The sequence below is a fragment of the Manis javanica genome, chromosome 3 (assembly GCF_040802235.1).
Source record: "Manis javanica isolate MJ-LG chromosome 3, MJ_LKY, whole genome shotgun sequence".
Classification (NCBI taxonomy): Eukaryota; Metazoa; Chordata; class Mammalia; order Pholidota; family Manidae; genus Manis; species Manis javanica.
In genome coordinates this window covers 161,253,393-161,266,788 of record NC_133158.1, presented here as the reverse complement: position 1 = coordinate 161,266,788, position 13,396 = coordinate 161,253,393, and positions in this window count along the sequence as shown.

Genomic DNA, 13,396 nt, shown 5'->3' with positions numbered 1-13,396 from the left:
GCTGCTGTCATTGTTTTCTGTCATTGTTCACGGGCTTGTTTTCAAAGTCAGCCTCAATCAACATACCAGAACTACTAATAGGTAAGTTTAGCAAGGTATCAAAAGCCAAAGTCAATATAAAAGAAATCAGTGTGTTTCTATGTACTAGCTGCACATAACTGGAAAGGAAATAAAACATAAAAGCAACTTCATTAATAACAGCATTAATAAACACAAAATATAAACGACTTCAGCAATTATAAAACTTGCTGAAATGAGAGTAAGTAAATGGAAAGATATGCCATATTCATGGATTGGAAGACTCAATAAGATGTCAATTACTCCCCAAGTTAATCTTTAGATTCAGGGCAATTCTAATCAAATTCCCAACAGCACTTTGTAAGAAATACTAACAGGTATTTAAAAATGTATATGAAGATCAAAAGACTTAGGATAGCCAAAGTAATTTTGAAATAGATAAACAGAATTAGAGGACCTGATTTTAAGGCTTATTAGATGTTATAGTCAGCACAGGCTGATAAAACAAAATACCATAAACTGGGTGGCTTATCAACAACAGAAAGTTATTTCTCACAGTTCTGGAGGCTCAAAGTCAGAGATCATGGTGCCAGAACGGTCAGGTTCAGGTGAAAGTCCTCTTCCAGATTTCAGATGGCTGACTTCTTGTGTCCTCACATGGCAGAAAGAGTTAATTAGCTCTCTGGTCTTTTCTTCATTATTTATTTATTTATTTATTTTATTTTTACCTTTTGATTCCCTTTACCCATTTCTCCCAGTCTTCACCCCACTGCCTTTGGCAACCACCAATCTGTTCTCTGTATCTATAAGCTTGTTTGTTTGTTTGTTTTGTCTTAGATTTCACATGTAAGTGAGATCATTTAGTATTTATCTTTGTCTTATTTCACTTAGAAAAATGCCCTCAAGATTCATCCATGTTGTCACAAATGGTAAGATTTAATTTTTTATGGCTGAGTAATATTTCATTGTATATATATATACCACATCTTTATCTATTTGTCTATCAACGGATACTTTGGTTGCCTCTATAAACTCTATAAATAAATTAATGATGCAATAAATATGAGAGTGAATATATCTTTTCAGGTTAGTGTTTTTGTTTTCTTCAGATAAATATACAGAAGTGGAATTGTTGGATCCTATTGTAGTTCTATTTTTATTTTTTTGAGGAAACTTCATACTGTTTTCTATAGTGACTACACCAATTTGCATTCCTATTGATAGTGCACAACAGTTCCCTTTTTTCCATATTCTTGTCAACACTTATTATTTTTTGTCCTTTTGATTAGCCATTCTAAGAGGGTGAGATGATTTCTGATTCTGGTTTTGATTTGAATTTCCTTGATGATTAATAATGTTGAGCATCTTTTCACGTACCTGTTGACCATTTGTATGTAGTTTTTGGACATATGTCTTTTCACATCATCTGCCCATTTTTTAATTGGATTGTTTGTTTGTTTGAGTTGTATGAATTCTTTATATATTTTGGATGTTAGCCCCTTAACAGTTACATGATTTGCAAATGTTTTCTCCAATTCAGTAGGTTGCCTTTTCATTTTGTTGATGCTTTCCTTTGCTGTGTAGAAGCTTTGTACTTTGATCTAATCCCACTTACTTATTTTTGCTTTTGGTGTCAGATACAAAAAAATCATCACCAAGATCTATGTCAAGTAACTTAGTGCTTATGGTTTCTTCTAGGAGTTTTATAGTTTCAGGTGTTATATTCAAGTCTTTAATTCAGTTTGAGTTAGTTTTTGTGAGTGATACAAGGTAGCGGCCAAGTTTCATTCTTTTGCAAGTGGCTGTCCAGTTTTCCCAACACCATTTACTGAAGAGACTGTACTTTCCCCATTGTATATTCTTGGTTCCTTTGTCATAGATTAATTGATCATATATGTGTGGGTTTATTTTTTGGCTCTCTATTCTGTCCCACTGATCAATGTATCTGTTTTATGACAATACCAAACTGTTTTAATTACTATAGCTTTGTAATAGAGTGTGAAGTCAGGAAGTGTGATGCCCCCAGCTTTACTCTTTCTCAAGGTTGCTATGGCTGTTCAGGGTCTTTTTTTGTGGTTCCATACAAGTATTAGGATGGCACTAATCCCATTCATAAGGGCTTCACCCCCATGACCTAATCACCTCCCAAAGACTTCACCTCCAAATACCATCCTTTTAAGATTAGGGTTTCAATATATGAATTTTGAGGGGACACAAACGTTCAGTCCATAACGGTATACAACTATAGTAACCAAGACAGTGAAGAACTGGCATGAGGATAGACAAACAGATCAGTGAAATAGACCAGCAAGTCCAGAAAACTCACACTTAAAACCAACTGATTTTTGACAAAGGTGCCAAAGCAATCCAATGGAGTAAAGGGAAGTCTTTTCAAACAAATGGTGTTTACATAATCAGAAATCCATATAGGAAAAAAATGAACCTTGACTCCTACCTCACATGCCACACAGAAATTAATTTGAAATAAGCTATGGAATACCAGTAATGTGGAATATATAGCAATAAAAGAACAAAATACTGATACATGCAACATCTTTGGTTTATTCTCCAGGGAGCTATCCTGAGTGAAGAAAATCCAGTCCTAGAAGGTTTCATACTGTATGATATGCCTTATATATTATTTTTTAAATGACAAAATTTTAGAAATGGAGGACAGAATAGTGGTTGCTAGAGGTTAGAGACTGAAGGGCAGAGAGATACAGGAGGGAGGCAGGTGGTGTAGCTGTCAGGGCAACATGGGAACCCTGGGTTCAAGATCTTGAGTGTGGTCATGGAAACATGAATGTACACAAGTTATAGGATTTTATAGAGCCTAATAGACATGCACACACACACACACACACACACTCACACATGAATGGGTATAACGAAAACTGGGGACATCTGGCTAAGGTGGGTGGATTGTGCTGATGTCAGTATCCTGGTTTTGATATTATACTATAGTTTTGTAAAATGTTACCATTGGGGGAAATTGAGAAAAGTGTACAGAGGTTTTCCCTGTTTTATTCTTACAACTGTATGACTCTATACTGATTTCAAAAGTTGAATTAAAAGATGAATTTGAGATAGTTCATAGGCTTAAATGGAAATTTTAAATATTCCTTTTTGTTATACATATTTTTATATTTTCTAGTATTATAACTTTATAACTCCTAGAAGAAAATAATGTCTTCATAACCTAGGGGTAGGCAGATTCCTTAGGAAAAGATTTCATAGACAGGGTAAAGAATATCATTAACACAGAATTTTAAAAATTGATCAGTTAAATTTCATGAAATTAAAAAAATTTCTGGTTGTTAGAGCCATGCTGGTAACATCAAGTTGGCAGATCAAGGCAGAGTCCGGAGGATTCCACATCTGATGCTTCACCATTGGGGCCCAGAAATAACACTCATCACGTCCACCCCCTACTGAGGAAAACTCATCAAATGGCTCCATCTAGCGGCAAGGGATGGGGGTGGTATTGTGATTCTTGACTGGGAAGCAGTCTCCCAGCAATGATCCTACAAATGAAAAGAGGGCAGATACTTCAGTAACAACAACGCTGACAATGGCTTTATTGTCAAGAAACTTTAGATGACATCTCTCACCACAATGTTACTGGAAGGCAGGCATTATACTCCCCATTTTAGAGATGGGGAAACTGAGCCTGAGGAAGCTGAAATTACCTACCCATGTTCACACAGGCAGCAGGTGGTAGGTCCAGAGCCCAACCCAGACTGTGAGACGCTAAAGCTCCCAGTTCTGTTACCCCCACTGCCTTTGTCAGAGAAAGTCACAGTTCAGGACATGTTGTTACTTACAGAAAAAGAAAACATGGTATCTGGAGGCAGAGAGATCATCAGACTGGAACAACTGGATGTTACCTGGGGAAATACCTGCTTTGGTTTGTGATTTGCTTATAAAGCAAGTAAGTGCACTCTTGTTTTACACTATATCACACTTCTGAAGGGTTTTATTTATTTATTTTTATTTTTTGGGTGTCATTAATATACACTTACATGAATAACACTGTGGTTACTAGATTCCCCCCATTATCAAGTCCCCACCACATAACCCATTACAGTCACTGTCCATCAGCGTAGTAAGATGCTATAAAGTCACTCCCTGTCTTCTCTGTGCTATACTGCCTTCCCCGTGCCCCCTGCTACATTATGTGTGTTAACCGTAATGCCCCTTATGCCCCTTCTCCCTCCTTTCCTACCTACCCTCCTCAGTCCCTTTCTCTTTGGTAACTGTTAGTCCATTCTTGGGTTCTGTGATTCTGCTTCTGTTTTGTTTCTTCAGTTTTTTCTTTATTCTTATACTCCACAAATGAGTGAAATCATTTGGTACTTGTCTTTCTCCACCTGGCTTATTTCACTGAGCATAAAACTCTCTAGCTCCATCCATGTTGTTGCAAATGGTAGGATTTGTTTCCTTCTTATGGCTGAATAATCTTCCATTTTGTATATATACCACATCTTCTTTATCCATTCATCTACTGATGGACACTTAGGTTGCTTCCATTTCTTGGCTATTGTAAGTAGTGCTGTGATAAACATAGGGGTGCATATGTCTTTTTCAAACTGGGCTGATGCATTCTTAGGGTAAATTCCTAGAAGTGGAATTCCTGGGTCAAATGATATTTCTATTTTTAGTTTTTTGAGGAACCTCCATACTGCCTTCCACAAAGGTTGAACTCATTTACATTCCCACCAGCAGTGTAGGAGGGTTCCCCTTTCTCCACATCCTTGACAACATTTGTTGTTGTTTGTCTTTTGGATGTTGGCCAACCTAACTGGTGTGAGGTGATATCTTTTTGTGGTTTTAATATGCATTTCTCTGATGATTAGCGATGATTCTCAGATTTCTGCATATTAATTTAATTTGCATTTCTCTGATGATTAGCATCTTTTCATGTGCCTGTTGGCCATCTGAATTTCTGTTCAGCACCTCTGCCCATTTTTTAATTGGGTTATTTGCTTTTTGTTGAGTTGCGTGAGCTCTTTCTTTATTTTGGATGTCAACCTCTTATTGGATATGTCATTTATGAATACATTCTCCCATGCTGTAGGATGACTTTTTGTTCTACTGATGGTGTCCTTTGCTGTACAGTAGCTTTTCAGCTTGATATACTCCCATTTGTTCATTTTTGTTTTGTTTCCATGCCCGGGGAGATATGTTCATAAAGAAGTTACTCATGTTTATATTTAAGAGAGTTTTGCCTATTTTTTCTTCCAAGAGTTTTATGGTTTCATGACTTAAATTCAGGTCTTTGATCCATTTCAAGTTTACTTTTGTATATGGAGTTAGACAGTAATCCAGTTTCATTCTCTTACATGTAGCTGTCCAGTTTTGCCAACACCAGCTGTTGAAGAGGCTATCATTTCCTCATTGTATATCTATGGCTCCTTTATTGTATATTAATTGACCATATATGCTTGGGTTAATATCTGAACTCTCTATTCTGTTCCACTGGTCTATGGGTCTGTTCTTGTGCTAGTACCAAATTGTCTTGATTCTGTGGCTTTGTAGTAGAGCTTGAAGTTTGGGAAGCAAGATTCTTCCTGCTTTATTCTTCCTTCTCAGGATTGCTTAGGCTATTTGGGGTCTTTTGTGGTTCCATATGAATTTTAGAACTATTTGTTCCAGTTTGTTGATGAACTCTGTCAGTATTTTGATAGGGATCGCAGTGAATCTGTAGATTGCTTTAGTCAGGATGGCCATTTTGACAATATAATTCTTCCTACCCAAGAGCATGGGGTGAATTTCCATTTATTAGTATCCTCTTTAATTCTCTCATGAGTGTCTTGTAGTTTTCAGGGTATAGGTCTTTCACTTCCTTGGTTAGGTTATTCCTAGGTATTTTATTCTTTTTGATGCAAATGTGGATGGAATTGTTTTCCTGGTTTCTCTTTCTGCTAGTTCATCGTTAGTGTATAGGAATGCAACAGATTTCTGCATATTAATTTTGTATCCTGCAACTTTGCTGAGGTCAGATATTGGATCTAGTAGTTTTGGAGTGGATTCTTCAGGGTTTTTTATGTACAATATCATGTCATCTGCAAACAGGGTCAGTTTGACTTCCTCCTTACCAATCTGGATGCCTTTTATTTCTTTGTGTTGTCTGATTGCCATGGCTAGGACCTCCACTACTATGTTGAATAAAAGCAGGGAGAGTGGGCATCCTTGTCTTCTTCCCGATCTTAGAGGAAAAGCTTTCAGCTTCTCACTGTTAAGTATGTTAGCTGTGAGTTTGTTATATATGGCCTTTATTATGTTGAGGTACTTGTGCTCTACACCCATTTCATTGAGAGTTTTTATCATGATTGGATGTTGAATTTTGTCTAATGCTTTTTCAGCATCTATGGAAATGATCATGTGGTTTTTGTCCTTCTTTCTGTTGATGTGGTGGATGATGTTGATGGATTTTAGAATGTTGTACCATTCTTTCATCCCTGGGATGAATCCCACTTGGTCATGGTGTGTGATCCTCTTAATGTAGTTTTGAATTCGGTTTGCTAATATTTTGTTGAGTATTTTTGCATCTACATTCATCAGGGATATTGATCTGTAGTTTTCTTTTTTTCTGGGATCTTTGCCTGGTTTTGGTATTACAGTGATGCTGGCTTCATAGAATGAGTTTGAATGTATTCCTTCCTCTTCTATTTTTTGGAAAACTTTAAGGAGAATGGGTCTTAGGTCTTCTCTAAATGTGTGATAAAATTCAGCAGTGAATCCATCTGGTCCGGGGGTTTTGTTCTTGGGTAGTTTTTTGATTACCAATTCAATTTTATTGCTGGTAATTGGTCTGTTAAGATTTCTGTTTCTTCCTGGGTCAGTCTTGGAAGGTTGTATTTTTCTAGGAAGTTGTCCATTTCTTCTAAGTTATCCAGCTTCTTACCATATAGATTTTCATAGTATTCTCTCATAATTCTTTGTATTTCTGTGGTGTCCATCGTGATTTTTCCTTTCTCATTTCAGATTCTGTTTATGTGTGTAGGTTCTCTTTTTCTCTTAATAAGTCTGGCTAGGGGTTTATCTATTTTGCATATTTTCTCAAAGAATCAGCTCTTAGTTTCATTAATTTTTCTATTGTTTTATTCTTCTCAATTTTATTTATTTCTTCTCTGATCTTTATAATGTCCCTCCTTCTGCTGACTTTGGGCCTCATTTGTTCTTCTTTTTCCAGTTTCAATAATTGTGACTTTAGACTATTTATTTGGGATTGTTCTTCCTTCCTTAAATATGCCTGGATTGCTATATACTTCCCTCTTAGAACTGTCTTCTCTGTGTCCCACAGAATTTGGGACATTGTGCTGTTGTTTTCATTTATTCCATATATTGCTTGATCTCGGTTTTAATTTGGTCATCAATCCATTGATTATTCTAGAACATGTTGTTAAGCCTCCATGTATTTATGAGCCTTTTTGTTTTCTTTGTACAATTTATTTCTAGTTTTAAATACCTTTGTGATCTGAGAAGTTGGTTGGTACAATTTCAATCTTTTTTAGTTTACTGAGGCTCTTTTTGTGGCCTAGTATGTGGTCTATTCTGGAAAATGTTCTATGTGCACTTGAAAAGAATGTGCATCCTGCTGCTTTTGGGTGGAGAGTTCTATAGATGTCTATTAGGTCCATCTGTTCTAATGTGTTGTTCAGTGCCTCTGCCTCACTACTTTTTTCTGTCTGGTTGATCTGTCCTTTGGAGTGAGTGGTGTGTTAAAGTCTCCTAGAATGAATGCATTACATTCTATTTCCCCTTTTAATTCTGTTAGTATTTGTTTCACATATGTAGCTGATCCTGTGTTTGACACATAGATATTTATAATGGTTATATCCTCTTGTTGAACTGACCCCTTTATCATTATATAGTGTCCTTCTTTGTCTCTTGTGACTTTCTTTGTTTTGAAGTCTATTTTGTCTGATACAAGTACTGCAACTCCTGCTTTTTCTTCCCCTTTAGTTGCATGAAATATCTTTTTCCATCCCTTCATTTTAGTCAGTGTATGTCTTTGGGTTTCAAGTGAGTCTCTTGTAGGCAGCATATAGTTGGGTCTTGTTTTTTTATCCACTCAGTGACTCTATGTCTTTTGATTGGTGCATTCAGACCATTTACATTTAGGTTGATTATTGATAGGTATGTACTTATTGCCATTGCAGGCTTTAGATTCGTGGTTACCAAAGGTTCAAGGGTAACTTCCTTACTATCTAAGAGTCTAACTTAACTCACTTTGCATGCTATTACAAACACAATCTAATGGTTCTTTTTTTCCCTCTTTTTCTTACTCCTCCGTTCTTTATATATTAGGTATCATATTCTGTACTCTTTGTCTATTCCTTTTTATTTCCTCTGGTGACAGCTATTTAACCTTAGGAACACTTCCATCTATAGCAGTCCCTCCAAAATACAATGTAGAGATGATTTGTGGGAGCTAAATTCTCTCGACTTCTGCTTATCTGGAAATTGCTTAATCCCCCCCTCAAATTTAATTGATAATCTTGCCAGATAAAGTATTCTTGGTTCGAGGCCCTTCTGCTTCATTGCATTGAATACATCATGCCACTCCCTTCTGGCCTGTAAGGTTTCTGCTGAGAAGTCTGATGATAGCCTGATGGCTCTTCCTTTGTATGTGATCTTATTTCTCTCTTTGGCAGCTTTTAATAGTCTGTCCTTATCCTTGGTCTTTGCCATTTTAGTTATTATATGTCTTGGTGTTGTCCTCCTTGAGTCCCATGTGTTTGGGAGATCTGTGTACCTCCATGGCCTGAGAGACTATCTCCTTCCCCAGACTGGGGAAGTTTTCAGCAATTACTTCCTCAAAGACACTTTCTATCTCTTTTTCTCTCTCTTCTTCTTCTGGTACCCTTATAATGTGAATATTGTTCTATTTGGATCAGTCACACAGTTCTTTCAGCATTCTTTCATTCTTAGAGATCCTTTTTTCTCTCTGTGCCTCAGCTGCTTTGCATTCCTCTTCCCTAATTTCTATTTCATTTATCCTCTCCTCCACCATATCTAATTTGCTATTAATACCCTCTATTGTGTTCTTCAGTGATTGGGTCTCCATCCTAAATTCATTCCTGAGTTCTTGAATATTTTTCTGTACCTCCATGAGCATGTTAATCATTTTTATTTTGAAATCTCTTAAGATTCATGAGGTCAATTTCATTTGAATCTTTCTCAGGTGTATTCATAATTTTGCTTTGAACCAGATTCCTTTGATGTTTCATAATTTGTCTGTGGTGCCCTCTAGTGCCCAGAAACTCTACTCTCTGGAACTGTTCAGCCCCTCAAGCAATGTCAGGGGTCACAGGGGAGTGCTGTTGGTGCTTGGTGGGAGGAAAGAGCTGTTTCCTGCTTCCCAGCTGCTATGCCTGTCTCCACTGCCAGAACTAGTGGGCCAAACACACAGGTGTAAGCCTCTATGCTTTGTGTTTGTAGGTGCCATAGGCGGGGCTTCTGGCTGGCTGGCCTGATGCCAGGGCAGGGGTTGCCAGTTTATGAGCCAGGTGGGGCTGGCTGGGAGAAAGATGCAGTAGGCTGCATATCATGGAGGAGGTCCTTCAAGCTGTGTAGCCAGCCAGGGATCTGGAGCGCCTAAAGATCGAGAAAGTTCCCAACCTGCTGGGCAGAGTGCACCCAGACAATTTTGTCTGCCTGTCCTTTCTCCTGAGCAGTAAGCTCTGTGCATTCCTTGCCCCTTTAGCAGTCCTCTCGCTTTTAGGAAGTCTCTCAGACTGCCCACCCAGATCAGCCAGATATGAATCCCTGTTTTCCACAAGCAGCTGAAATCTCCATCTCTCCATGAATTCTGCCTGTCTTAACTTTCCAACCCCACTAATTACCAGAGCACCATGCAATGTAGTTTTGTGCTCCCAGAACAGATCTCCAGGGCTAGGTGTTCAGCACTCCCAGGCCTCCATTCCCTCCCTGCTCTGTTTCTCTTCCTCCTGCTGGTGACTGGGGTGGGGGAAGGGCTTGGGCCTTGCCAGGTCACAGCTTTGGTACATTACCCTGTTCCGTGAGGTCTGCTCTTTTCTCCAGGTGTATGCAGTCTGGTGCAACTTTCTTTCCTGTTGCTTTTTCAGGATTAGTTGTATTAATTATATTATCGTATTATATGTGGTTTTAGGAGGAGGTGTCTGTCTCGCATCTCACACTGCCATCTTTAATTCTGAAGTGTTTTAATAAAGAAAATGCTCCTGGTGTCCAATTTAGATCACAGAATGATTTCCACCACCTTGTGGCAACGAACATGACTTTCAGGGCAAAGAATGTTTTGGTTTTGTTTTCTTGTTTTTTCTTCAATCTTTCAGATGCTAAAACACAGCAGTAACTCAAGGTTATAAATTTTTGCATTAAAAAAAGCAATGCAATTCCATAAATGGAAAATGCTTTAGGGAAGCTCTAATTAAAACAGATCTTTGAAATAAACATCTGACTTTTGGGCAAAGCAATCAAATCACTGGCCCATATCATAAAATATTAAAAAGATGGAAATTTCATTATGTCAAGATGTAAAATGCTGGGATAATCCATCTGGGGAAAAGTGGAAGAGGTTCCACATGTCTAAACTGTACACTTTTGAAAGTAAAAAAGGGTTGCTCTTAATAATTGCACAAGACAATATGTGTAAAGTCAGGGCATAAAGACATACGGTTCCCCTAGTCATGTTTCTGTAGTTTAGCCTGGTAAAAATATGACTGCATTTTAGAGTAGAGAAATCTAGTATGGTAGATTTGGTGAAAAATCTAACATTTTCAAAAAGAACAAAATGTCTCTGTCTTTCAGTGTGTTTGCAGGAAGAGATTAGTATCAAATTTGAATTTTATTTTGGGGATGAAGTTAAGGGAGATTTCAAACCATTCAAGAGCTTGAGTAACCACCATCCTGTGGCAATAAACATCACTTGCATTTGATAAATCAAGTGAACAATGCACTGGTTTACAGACACATGGCATGCATGTGCCACCATTCAGTTATTCATTCACCTATCTCAGTTGCTTCTGATTTTGGTGATTATGAATACAGCTGCTATAAACATTCACATGCAGGTTTTTATGTATGCTTGTTTTCAAATTAGTTGGGTAAATATGTAGGAGCATGATTGCTGGATCATATGGTAAGACTATGTTTAGCTTTGTAAGAAACTGCCAAACTGTCTTTCAAAGTGGCTGTACCATTTTGTATTCCCACTGGCAATATGTGAGAGTGCCTGTTGTGCTGTATCTTCATCAGCATTTAATTGTCAGTTTTGGGAATTTTAGCCATTCTAATAGGTATGTAGAAGTATCTCATTATTGTTTTAATTTGTAATTCCCTACTGACAAATGAAGTTGGGCATTTTTGCTTACTTTTTATCTGTAGATTTTCTTTGGTGCAATTTTGTACAATGTTTAATAGGGCTGTTTGTTTTCTTATTGCTGAGTTTTATATATTTTGGATAAAAGCCCTTTATCAGATACATGTTTTGCAAATATTTTCTCCCAGTCTGTGGCTTATCTTTTCATTCTCCTAACATTCTCATGCAGAGCACAGTTTTTGATTTTAATAAAGTCCAACTCACACATTTTTTCTTTCATGGATCATGCTTTTGGTGATGAGTCTGAAAAATCATTGCCAAGTCCAAGATCACCTAGATTTTCTCCTATGTTTTCTTCTAGAAGTTTTATAGTTTTGCATTTTACATCTATGTCTATGATAGATTTTGAGTTAATTTCTGTGAAAAGTGTAAGGTCTTTGTCCAAACTCATTTTTTTCAAACAGATATCCAATTATTCTAGCACCCTTTTTTTTTTAGAAAGACTATCTTTTTTTCCATTGACTTTCCTTTCCCCTTTGTCAAAGATAAGTTGGCTACATTTATACAGGTCTATTTCTGGACTCAGTATTTGTTCCATTGATCTGTTCTTTCACTAATACCATGCTCTCTTGCATCGTAGCTTTATAGTAAGTATTAAAGTCTTGTAATGTTAGTTCTCCAACCTCATTGTTCTTCCTCAGTACTGTATTGGCTATTCTGGGTCTCTTACCTTTTCATATAACTTCTAGAATCAGTTTGTTGATGTCCACAAAATATCTTGCTGGGATTTTTCTTAGAATTGTGTTTAATCTACAGGTCACATTGGGAAGAATAGGCAATACTGATTGTTCCTATCCACAAACATGGAATATCTGTCTACTCATTCAAATCTTTTCTATTTCTTTCATTAGCTGTTTTTTATTTCTAGTTGAATTCCATGATGGTTTGAAGAACATATTCTCTGTATGATTTCTATTCTTTTAAATTTGCCAAAGTATCTTTTATGATCTGGTATGTGGCCTATCTTGATGACTTACATGTGAACTTGAGAAGAATCTGCCTTCTGCTGTTGGATAAGTATAGTACAAATTTTAATTAAATCAAGTTGTTTGATGTTTTGTTCAGTTCAACTATATTCTTGCTCATTATCTTCCAGATGGATCTATTTACTACTAAAAAACAGTATTCAAGAATATACAATGGGGAAAAGACAGTCTTCTCAATAAACAGTGTTGGGAAAACTGGACAGCTACATGCAAGAGAAGGAAATGGGATTACCTGCTAACACCATACACAAAAGTAAACTTTAATTAGATTAAAGACCCGAATATAAGACATGAAACTGTAAAATTCTTAGAAGAAAACAGGCAAAAATTTTTGGACATAAGCATGAATAACTTTTTTCTGGATATGTCTCCCTGGACAAGGGAACAAAAGCAAAAATAACAAGTGGCACTATATCAAACTAAAAAGCTTCTTATGGCAAAAGAAACCATCAACAAAACAAAAAGGCAACCTACAGTATGGGAAAACATATTAGTAAATGATATATCCAATTAGGGACTAATATCCAAAATATATAAAGAACTCATGTGACTCAACACCAAAAACCAAATAACTCAATTAAAAAATGGGTAGAGGACCTGAATATACATTTTTCCAAAGAAAATGTACAGATGCCAACAGGCACATGAAAAGATGCTCCACATCACTAATCATCAGGGAAACGCAAATCAAATCCACAATGATATATCACCTCCCACCAGGCAGAATGACCATTATCCAAAAGACAAGAAATAGCAAGTGTTGGTGAGGATGTGGAGAAAAAGGAAACCTCCTACACTGTTGGTGGGAATGTAAATTGGTGCAAACACTGTGAAAGCTATATGGAGGTTCCTCAAAATACTAAAAATAGAAATACCACATGACCCAGTAATTCCAGTTCTAGGAATTTACCCAAAGAAACAAAGTCTCTGATTCAAAAAGATACGTGCACCCCTATGTTTATTGTCACATTATTTACAATAGCCAATATATGGAAGCAACCCAAGTGTCCATCAATAGATGAAT